At 44.9% G+C, this 10,779-nt stretch overlaps 1 long non-coding RNA gene across 1 annotated transcript in view; it reads left to right on the top strand.

Annotated features, from left to right (window-relative positions):
• The first annotated feature begins 568 nt into the window (after window positions 1–568).
• The window catches only part of LOC138468254 (uncharacterized), an 84,237-nt gene continuing 74,026 nt past the window's right edge, over window positions 569–10,779 (top strand). The window contains exons 1-2 of the long non-coding RNA XR_011268226.1: window positions 569–679; window positions 5,688–5,706. This is a non-coding gene — a long non-coding RNA (uncharacterized lncRNA). The remainder of the gene's footprint in view (window positions 680–5,687; window positions 5,707–10,779) is intronic.

Here is a 10,779-nt window from a genome sequence, read left to right as displayed (position 1 = left end):
TTCCCAGCATAGCTCTCAACTCACAAGCTTTTGGCAGGTGTCACCCGCCTTGTAAAGGGCTGACTCACCGGCCAAGCCTCCTGCACGCCCATTCACTCCAATGGGCGTCTCACCCGCCAAAAACAAAATCGGGTGATTTCACCCGCCTTTGCAGCACAAATGGGTGAGCTCTATGTCCCAGGTGATCCAAAATGTTGGGATGTACGCTACAAACATTCTTTATGAAACCTATTCTGCACCGCCGCTCTTTAAAATCCCCGACGCTGAAACCCGTGTTTACAGTGCCAGAGAGCCCCCTCTGTGGAGGTCACCAAGAACCGTAATGTAAACGGGTGTGCTGCAAATCCACCTGGAAAGTTCGCAGGGAACGTTCTTACTCTTATTCCTGACTCAATAACGTCCCCGAGGCCGAAGACTAACGTGACGTGGTTGCATCACGAAGCGTACGTTGCATTGACGTCCCGTGGGAGTCACGTAATCAGGACGTTGCTAGGTCCGTTCCTCTAATGTGTACTAATCGCTGCTGATAGAGAAAAAGCCATGCTTCTGACAACCGTGAACTGTAAGTGCCGGGGGTTGGGGGGCGAGGTTGCATGTTATGTGCAGATGAGAGTCCGAACAGGCCTGTGGCCAGGCAGGAATTATACTCAGTGACAGGGGAAGAATGACTGTTTCACAGGTGCTCCCAGTAAATGTGCATGATTAGAGAGTTGGTTCTACCTAGATATGGTTTGGAGGACAAAAGTCATTTTTATCAAGGTGACCGCCCCATGTTTATAAAAAAAAAAAGGTACCAGAAAACGATTGAATTTAGTTTTTTGGCATATTTGGCTAGTTTTGTAGGGCAGTTGGAGCGTACATTTTTAATAAAACATAAATGATAATTTTTTTCTAATGGCTTTTCTTCAAAGAACCTTACAGATTTCAACTAGCCGAACTGTCATATAGTCTAACGTATATCCACAAAAAATGTATTTTTCGATGTAGTTTACCTGTGGGCGAGACATTTCATTCATCTTAGTGTGCTTCAGTTATTTTGATAATGGCAGAGGTGCACGGTATAAATCACAATAACATAACCAGTGGTGGAAATGGAAAAAATGTGGAGGGGGATCCCACAAGGTCTGGTGTGTGGGCGGAGTTCGGAGGAGGGGGCGGAGGTCAGAAGGGGCGGTGCTCCAGTTGAACTCAGATCAAAGGAAATGTTAAAATATGTTTTAAATGGCACAATTTCTTTGATTGCTTGAAAAGTACACAAACCATAGTAAGTGCAGTAAAATGTATTTTGACAACCCAAACTACAAGTACCAGAATTCATTTGGGAAAGGCAACGATCACCGAAGCTGGGGGCTCGGTGATCATTGCGTTTCTCAAATTAATTCTGCTTTCTGCAAAGTCATATGGTCTTTGACCCTCAGCGAACTTGGGTGCTCGCCTCAGTGATGTAATCTGCTCTGTGCATACACACTGTACACAGTGCGATCGCACAGAGCAGATTAGGTCAGAGAGGCGAGCCCCCATGTTCGCTGATGGTCTGCCTTGGCTCCTGTTGCCTATGACATAGGTGGGTAGGGGTGGAGCCAGAAGAGCGCTCACCAATGTGCTGTGGGCGATTCCGCCAACAACTCCCTACGTAGCGCAGAAAGCACTTTATTATTTTTTTCTCTTCATTTTGTTTTTTATTAAATGCACTTTATTTTGCGATGGGCCATTTGCCGCTAAGGCTGGCCAGATCCCGAGATCCGGCTACACATCTGGTGCGAGCTGGCCCAATGGCCAGTGCTGAACATAACATTCACCCACTAATCTTAGTTAGGGTGACCAGACGTCCTAGTTTTTTCTGGGACTGGGTCCTCTGTCCGAGGAGAGACCAACAACATAATGCTCTCAAAATTAAGCTGACAGGTCAGGCTCAAACCCCCAACCTTTCAGGTACCACCTACATGCATTAACTGGTTGTGCCCCAGAGAGAAGTTGAGAAACGAATTAACAGCAAGGCCTGTCATATAAATCGGAGCAATATCTCCTACTTATTAACATGCATGCATCCTGATTCAAAACCACACATTTTATAAGCCAGTTCAGTGCTGGAAATTCTGTGGGATGGTGTGCGATAGGATGTGTGAGGGGTGGGTTGGATTGAGGGGTGAAATGCAGGGCCCTGGGTTTGTAAGGGGGTATAGTCTTTCTTTTATGTTGTTGTCAGTCATGTTTTTCTTTTGAAAATCTGGTCACCCTCATCTTGGAGTGAGCCAAATCCAAAGGTCATCAGCAATGGCATCTTCAACAGGTCCATAGATGAGCATTAGTGTGAGGTTTGCAAATGTATTGGTTTGGCCTAGGCAAACGTCACCACAATGGGTAGCAAAAATGCCATCCACTGCCATTTAACCCTGATAACTTAGGTCATGTGACCTTTTAGCCAATTATATCACAGGAAATGACATCACATGAAATATAATGCGTTTAATGTCCTCATAGGACTTGATACCATTGCTATCAATGAAGTAAATAATTTCCAACAAGTTAATAAAACAAAGTCCTAGTAATATAGGACATCCATATACACAATGCCGTTTTGACACTCCTGCTGGAATTGAGATGCCTTCTTACCTAGCATTAACAAAATAAATGTTTTACGCTATTCCACAGACGGGAGCTGCCCCCTTATGTAATATATTTTTTACATCCATTTGTTCCCCTACCGCTCTGCACCCTTTCCTTACCCTCCCCTCCAAAAAATATAGTACGTGGTCGAAATGCATGGTAAATCAACCTGAGAATGTGTAAGAAATCTTAATATACATATGCAAGTGAAAATACAGGGGCAAGACAGCACAACAAAGAATGCATATCAGCAACATGTTTACAAGGCAATCGAGCAAAGAAATTGGCCTAAAACTGCGCAGTATTGTCCAATGCAAGGAAGATGAATTGTGTACATGTTAAAATAAGTGACCTTTCTCCATGAGTAACTGTGTGAAAAGTTGACCTACTTGGTGAAAAGAAAAAAAAACGCACTTCAGCGTTTTATTTAGCGACTGATTTCAAAAGTGTATACCATAACATGGTAGACAATGACCTGGTGGAATACGTTTGGGTTTCCTTGCTCTTCAAAAGGATAATAACACGCAAGTGTCAATGAACGTGTTCCAGTGAAGATTCGTTCATGAACTTATTAAAGAAATCAGAGAAGTGTGTTTTTAAAATAATGACTGTTCTTTTATACACCATAACTCCCGCCTTCCAACTCTGTGGGGAAAGTGATTCCAGGACCACTTCCGGGATTAATGTTCATATCTGTATGTAGGTTTCCCTGTAATCGGCCCTGGGTCCTCTGCCATCAGGAGAATGAATGTGCGTTCAAAGACTGTATGCTTCTTTCTTCGTGGCATTGGTCATCCTCCTCAATGGCAGACAGGAACTATCCCAAAGATCAACGAGTGTGCAGTTGAATGGACGCCTTTTCTCCAATTTGTGTCTGAGGCGGTCTCCTAATCGGAGGTGAGGCAAGGTCTTATTGCCCATGCCGTTTATCCCCACGGCCACCCATAAGCACTGAGCACTGCTGCTTCTCTGCCATTCCGTATCCCAGGAACAAAGAAGTGCTCCAGGGTTGTACATCTCCTCAGTGTTTCTAGCAGGAGAGCATATTTTCCAGTCTAGGCCACACTGCCTTGATCTGACTTAACTCTGCCCTGTAGTCAGTGGTGTTGCTAATGAGGGTTTGGGGGGTGGGTAGTGCTCTTCCTCTGAAATCCTGTGCCCCCCTACCTAAGGCAAGCAGTGACCGTGTTCTCTGTTCGTGGTGTCATTTGTGACAATCACTAAGGCAAATGTCTCAAAGCTAGCAGTGATCTTGGCATGCATTCTGGCATCAGTATGAACATGCATGAGCACGAGCCACTTCTCGGGTGTTCCTGCCCGACTTCTGCACAGCGACCTCCATAGTGTCCAGAGCAGCTTGCAGCCTTTCCCATCAAATTGTAGGCACGAAACCGCTAATGATGGGCCATTAGTCACTGAATGGGTTCATTCCTGCATTCTGATGGGAGGGGAGGTGCAGTGGGGTGTGGGTAGTTGGTGTGCACAAAAGCCTCTCTGCAGGAGTGCGTGTGATGTCACACATTACCTTTCATAGGTGGCCACCCCTACTTTTGTCTTTGGCCCCCTCTGTGCCTCTCCTAAATGTGATTCCTGGCTACGTCACTGCCTGTAGTCAGTGCCTTAAGTGGCACTGCTAAATGAGCCAGGGCTCATCAAGGGGGCGTGTCCTAATGGCGGAGGGTCACCTGCTGGCCCGTTAGGCCACGCCCCCTTGACAAGCCCCTGCTCAATGGCCTACTGGCACCCCTGCCAGGCAGCCCATTGTTGTGATCAGCACCACCCCATTGGCGAGTGGGTGCTGATCTCTGCATTTATATTCTATAGGCTATGGACTTAATGGTATCGCTCGCCAGCTCGAGAGGTGCAGCATCACCATTAAGGCTGAAAGGTTGAAGCCTCTGGAAGAAGCATAGGCCTTTTTCCCAAAAGCTGAAACTCCTGCGAATGCGTGGGAGCTTCAGGATTTATAAAACAAGGCCTCTGCTTCCAGCAGCCTCACGTTTCTACCAGACCACAGACATCTCTTGCTTGAAGGGATGCCTCGCAGGTGCGGCGCCACCATTATGGATGAAAGGCATTTTTTTCTGAAGCCTGATGCGCTCGTACACGAGCGAGAGCTTCCGGCTGTGGAAAAAAATCCTTTTCATGTAGTGGCGGGGGCTGCCAGGGGGACTAGTGAGCCCCAGCAGGGCCCTGTCTTAAAACGAGATCTCGGAGCCTGCCAGGTCCCCGGTCCACTTAAAGCGCTGCCTTTAGTATCAGTTACCCGCCAGGTAATCCATCCAAGATATCTTGCCGTTCTTTGTTGCTGATTCCGCGGAGAATGTCGATTTTTGAACAGCGTACAGTGCTCACATTCTAATATTGATAGGCAGAAGTAGCACAATAACACCCAAGCAGGGATTGTCCTACCAAGCAATGGGTACTCTGGTTGGGAAGAACTAGCTTACCTCATATGGCAGCCATTCCCCCACCAACTCCCTGAAACCTAGGTTTTATTACACCCCATGCTCACCATGCAGAAAGTTTAAATTGCCGGGCCACTCCAGCTCTTTTTTGTTGATTGGTATGTTCTGGCATCCTTCTGACCACGACAGTTTATTATGATGCCCAGATTGATATGAACTTTGCGTTTAATGGGCAGTAGCAGCGCAGAGGCTTGGATTTAAAACAATAGGATACCCCGCAAATGCAGCAATACAATGTGAGCGAGAGGTAAAAGGCGTAGTTAATACTTTTTCAGTTCCATTGTAACTGATGGCTGTTCATCTTATTTGTGTATCGCTAGTCAGTTGCTAATTTCATAAACATCGAAAGATATTGCCTGTGCATATTATTTCTAAAGAGATCCTAAAAGCAGTTAAGCCAGTTCATTGAATTATGCGCTTGCTGCAGTCATTGGATCAGAATTTAGCAGGGCAGGCTCACGTTTTCAGAATGATTTCTGTTGGGATGGGTAAAAGCACTGCCTTTGTTTACAGCTCTCCACACGTGCAGGGAATGGAACATGAGGCATTATATCAAAATATAATTGTTAACATAACCTCTTTTCTTTCTCTTCCATGCACTTCAAAAAACAGTTGCCAAGGCCAAGTCAAAGTAAGTCTTTTTTTATAATTTATTGATGTAGTAGATAGAAATGTTGAGGTGCGTCTAATCTTTCCATAAAATGAATTATTATTTGCAGTCACAGAATTGTCTCTGTTTATTTTATCCTGGCTAGTTTGACACAGGACCAAATTAATTGGTTGCACAGTGCAGCAAAAGTGGTCATTTTTTTGGACTTTCCATCCATTTTGATTGCTGTTTAAGTGGCAGAATATGGTGTGCGCACTACTTTCATGCAGTTGTGTAAGCCACACTTCATGATTTTTTTTTTTCGGGCGAAGTAGAGACTTTGTGTCACCTATGAGGCCCTACAGCTGTGCCAGTTTTGGTAGGTGGGTGATATGGGATTTAAGTGGAAGGAGGCTGGGAAGGGAGGAGGAATACACAAGCAGAATCTGGGGGTGGGCTAGGAGATATTGTATGGGGGGCATCGGGTGTTGAGGAGGGTGGATCTGCGCAGAGGTCAGCCCACAATTTCTAACGTGAGGAAAGCAAAACAGGCGCTATACTATAGCCACAGACTGTGCACTGTACTTTCAAAGAAATGCTTGTGTGTGTGCGCGCGAACAGTGTCCCCATGCCATCATCTAAATGTGGCCACTGTTTATAATCGTAAAAACATCTCTTCAACAGGGTAGAATTATAGCATGCATTGATATTGATATTTTATATAAGGCATTTTGGACCCAGGCCCCAGGCCCCAGAAAGCCTTGTGGACAATGCAAAGGGTCTTGGGAGCCAGTGGAGAGAATTCAGGGCTGGAGAGATACGATCCGAGGGCTTGAGGCCAACGACACGTCTTGCAGTCCTGTTCTGTATAAGTTGCAAAGGATGGAGAGTAGAAGCAGGTAGATTTAGAAAGAGGCTGTTGCAATAATCCAACCTAGAGAGAACCAGGGCTCGAGAGACTGGTGAGCTTCTGTGAAGGAGAGGTAAGGCAGAATACCTCTTGAGGAGTTACAGTACGAAATGTGACTTTTTAGAGACATCGGTGATGTGGGCAGAGGAGGAAAGCGTGAAGTCAAAGATGACCCCAAGGTTCTTAGCCTCGCAGGTGGGGGTAAGAGGAGGACCAAGGGTGGTCGGCCAGAGAGTGACAGGAAAGGAGGGTGAAGATGTGCCGATGAGGAGGCTCTCCGTCTGGCTGGCATTCAGGCAGAGATCGTTGGAAGCACACCATCCTGAATAGCAGATAGGCAATCAATGACTTTTGTCCTCAGCATAGCACTGAAAATTGGAACAGAAAATGGCAATGCGGTGGGCGAGAGTTGCCAGGTATGCATGGATTGCAACAATGTTTGACCTGTTCTGGGGAAATTGCAGTGCCTTTTGAATTTAGGTGACTGACGTGTGACATGTCTTTCTTAACCAATGCCTTTTACTCCTTTCATATGTACTTCCTTGCTACTTGGGCAACCCATAGATTAGTTCTTATGTTTATGTGCTTGCAACAAAATATATTGTTAGTAAGGGCTCTAGGAGGTCAGGATTCGCAATAAAGTAGGTGGGGGATGCGTTGTATGTCTCCTTGTGGATGTGTAATTTCTTGACTGTGAACAGTTCTTTTTTTACTTTTTGTTAAGGAGAGGAAGACTGTGCATATCAGTTTAGGCGAGACCACCTGTGGCACCATACACAAACAAAAGGCGCGACTTTACCACCTCATCATATGTGGACACTGCCATTGTTCAACTGAAACTTGTTCCATAGTCTTACCAAATGTGCAGTCTATATGGGATGTATTATACGCACCAATATTTATTTATATAGCACCTTTTATCCAAAGCGTTGTACATGGCAACTATAACAGTACAATAAAAAAAAGCAGTTTCAATTTAGAATTTTAGACAAAAGACTAATCCTTAAGGAAATACAATCAGACTAAAACTTGTGCTGGTTGTTAGTGAAGCCTAGATCAAAAAGGTGTTGTTTTACACATTTCTTAAACAAAATCAGAGTGGTGCACGAACACATGTTTAAGGGTAAATCATTCCACAATTTTGGTGGCCATAATCAAGAAACTGATTCAAGGAGGTTAAAGTGAGGATTTAAAAATAAATTGAGTACAAGAATGTAATTGTTTAGACGGTTGATATTATTTGATCAGACAAATAAGATGGGACCAGTCTTTGTGCACACACACACAACCACCCCCCACGGATCCAAGCTTTAAAGCTCCATATGGGTGTAACCATGTGGCAAATAACATAATACGGAATATTATGTATCCTGCACCAGGGCTCATTCACAGGGCCAGTAAATGCAAATAAAATAAATAAAACATGCTTCTTTTTCCATTTGGTAGCCAGTCCTTCTCTCCATTCATATCTTTCCTTTTACTTTCCTCGCCTGCATTTCTTCTTGCCTTGCTGCTCTCTCAGCTTGAGGGTCTCCACGCTTTGTTTTTCTTAACACAGATAAATCTAATGGCACACCTTCTCCTCTGTCATGCACACCCCACATATTCACTCGAGTACCCCCTTTACTCACATCTCCTGTGCTTAACTGGACCCCTTGCGTTTGCTTTCAAAATACATCATAGATATTGCTCCTTATTTTTTTGTCTGTAAAACAATCTTTTCAGGAATTAACTATCCACTAAACTACTCAACATTCTGTTCTCTGGTATCTTAGCTCTATTCTTAATTGCCCTTTTATTTGGCTCCCTGTATAATATCCAATCCTTCCAATGTATGCCTAGAAATTCGCCATCTAACCATATTGGTTTCCGAATAGCCACTACATTTGCATTACATAAGTCTTTTCTTTAGGTCCATTCCCCGTACTGATCCACGCCATCAATCTGGTATGCGCCTCGTTCTTTTACCCTTTGTGCACAATCATACAATCAACATCCTTCCCACCACTTGATACCATCTGCCGCGTACAGAAATTAAACCTTATTTTTGTCTTGTCTGTTCACCATTAACCAGACAACTTTTCTATCCTGTTTTTTATTATGTTTATTGCATTAGAAACTCAATAAAGGAATCTAGACCACGCACAAATGAACATTGATTGCCTTCTATGCAGCTGTTTAAACACAACAACCTTCCATAATTTTATAATCCGCCAGTTATAATCCACGCAAAGAAAATAAAAAGGATCAGATACAACTCTGTGGTATAGATGTGGGAGTGATGTCCTACTCATTACGTTCTCTCACAGAAAAATAATTGATATCAATGCCCACATGGGTGGGCTAACACACATAAGGTACCGTAGAGATCGGAATGGCTATGCAACTATACTAAAATGCACAAGTTCATGTGAAGGTAACACTAATACACATTTGGGTATCTGGAACGGTAAACAACTAGCCACTGCTTGATCCCAAGGCTGGATAGTTTCCCCTCATACCGTATCCATATATTTTGTAGCTTCTTTCATCGCTGCAAAGCCCATCTTCAATTTGCTACACCATCGCAGGAATCCCCATTGCCAGCTGGTCACTTCATATCCCTCTGAAGTCTCTACTTTTAGTAAGGGTTTCCAAACACAAGCCAGGGAATAGCAAAATGTGACGCCCTTTAAATTGAATCCTCTTTTAAATCGCAGCTCTCTTGAGTAATCCACCCCTTAGTTCAAGATGTGGCAGGCCTAACAACGGAACATTTGCTGTGTGGATCCTATTTTCAAGCCTTTCCGACCTGTCCTCAATCAGAAGTATATAAGTAGCCAAGCAGTTTAAAAAAGAAAAGTCCAGGTTCCTAGTTAGGGTGAAGCACACAACTTTCAGTTCGACCGCCATGGATTTATTGACATCCCCCACCCCTGTCTCTATTCTAGCTCCTCATCATGTGTGTCTCCATGGCCTCCTGATTAGATGCCACAGTGGTCACTGCCGTGTTGTCTGCATCAGTCTTTTTCTACATTGCTTTCATTGATGCTAAGAGTACTTCTTCACCTCCAGTGAATCCGGCCATCTCCTCCTCTCCATTACGCTCCACAGGCACTCTATCTTTTTCTCTTTCTGTGATGTTCAACCCCTGAGAGCAGGGAATTCTTCCACTCTGTCCTCCCCCTTACATTCATTGTCAACTGGTTGCTTATTTTTCATATTAATTTCTTTAACAATCCGCACCCGTTTTGCCCTGTGGGTGGTGTAAGGGAGAAAGGTGCTGTTTAGGCCCCCCTACATTCCGGGTGAAGTGTTTGTAATGCTCATTCAATGGTAGGAAATGTACCCTGGTCCGAGCTCCGGTGATGGTTGCGAGGTAGCTACTGAATGACAAATATCCACTGACTCTTGGACGACCCCAGGGACTCCATTTTGAATAAGACACAACCCCATCTTTTACTAGGCCGCGCGAGAATCTCTCAGAAGCATGCCTTTCATCTCTCCCCTGTCCAGCGCCGTGCACAGCCTGCCCGACAACCCCCACCTCCTCCCCACTGTATGCGCTGCAACTGTCCTGTTCTCACGGAAGCTTGGGTGCAAATTGTTGCAAAGCTGACACTATCTCTTCTCTTCCTATGAGATCACTGCCCTGTGTGTGACCGGGCCAGAGCCTGGCTCTTGAAAACCATTTGTCTCCACAAACCTGCCCCTCATCTCTTTGATGTAGCAGTGGGGGGGACCCTTGGGGGGACCCCTGCCCATGGGCCACCCTCGATTGCCCCTAATAACTAATCCTGAGAAAACATTCTCCATGTACTAACAAGTTCCGACACCCTTGTTTGATCATCGAGGCACCTGATAAATGTGCCCCAGACTTACATGTCAAGATAAGGCACCTGGACCACCGCACCTCTGCCCTACTCTGGTCCAGGTCAAGAATGCACACCTCTTGCCACAATGTGTTATGATGAACTTTATGTGCCATATTAAATCTTGCATGCCCATGATTACTGTGAAGCTTAGCTTAGTTAGAATTCTAACTGTGTGGACACGGCTTGACCCGTCGCCCCTCCCTGATGAGCCCAACTGCCCCACTTGCCTCAAGAAGCAACAAGTTCGGCCTCGGCCAATCCAGCAGCAGCTCAACTATACAATGTATAATGTCTTGTTCAACTAAATCAATGAAATGTGCTCTTGTAACCCTTATAGCACACGTCATAGAT

The sequence above is a fragment of the Ambystoma mexicanum genome, chromosome 4q (assembly GCF_040938575.1).
Source record: "Ambystoma mexicanum isolate Mex_15411 chromosome 4q, UKY_AmexF1_1, whole genome shotgun sequence".
NCBI classification, from domain to species: domain Eukaryota; kingdom Metazoa; phylum Chordata; class Amphibia; order Caudata; family Ambystomatidae; genus Ambystoma; species Ambystoma mexicanum.
Note: the sequence above shows the minus strand (reverse complement) of the source record. Positions and strands in the feature narration are given on the sequence as shown.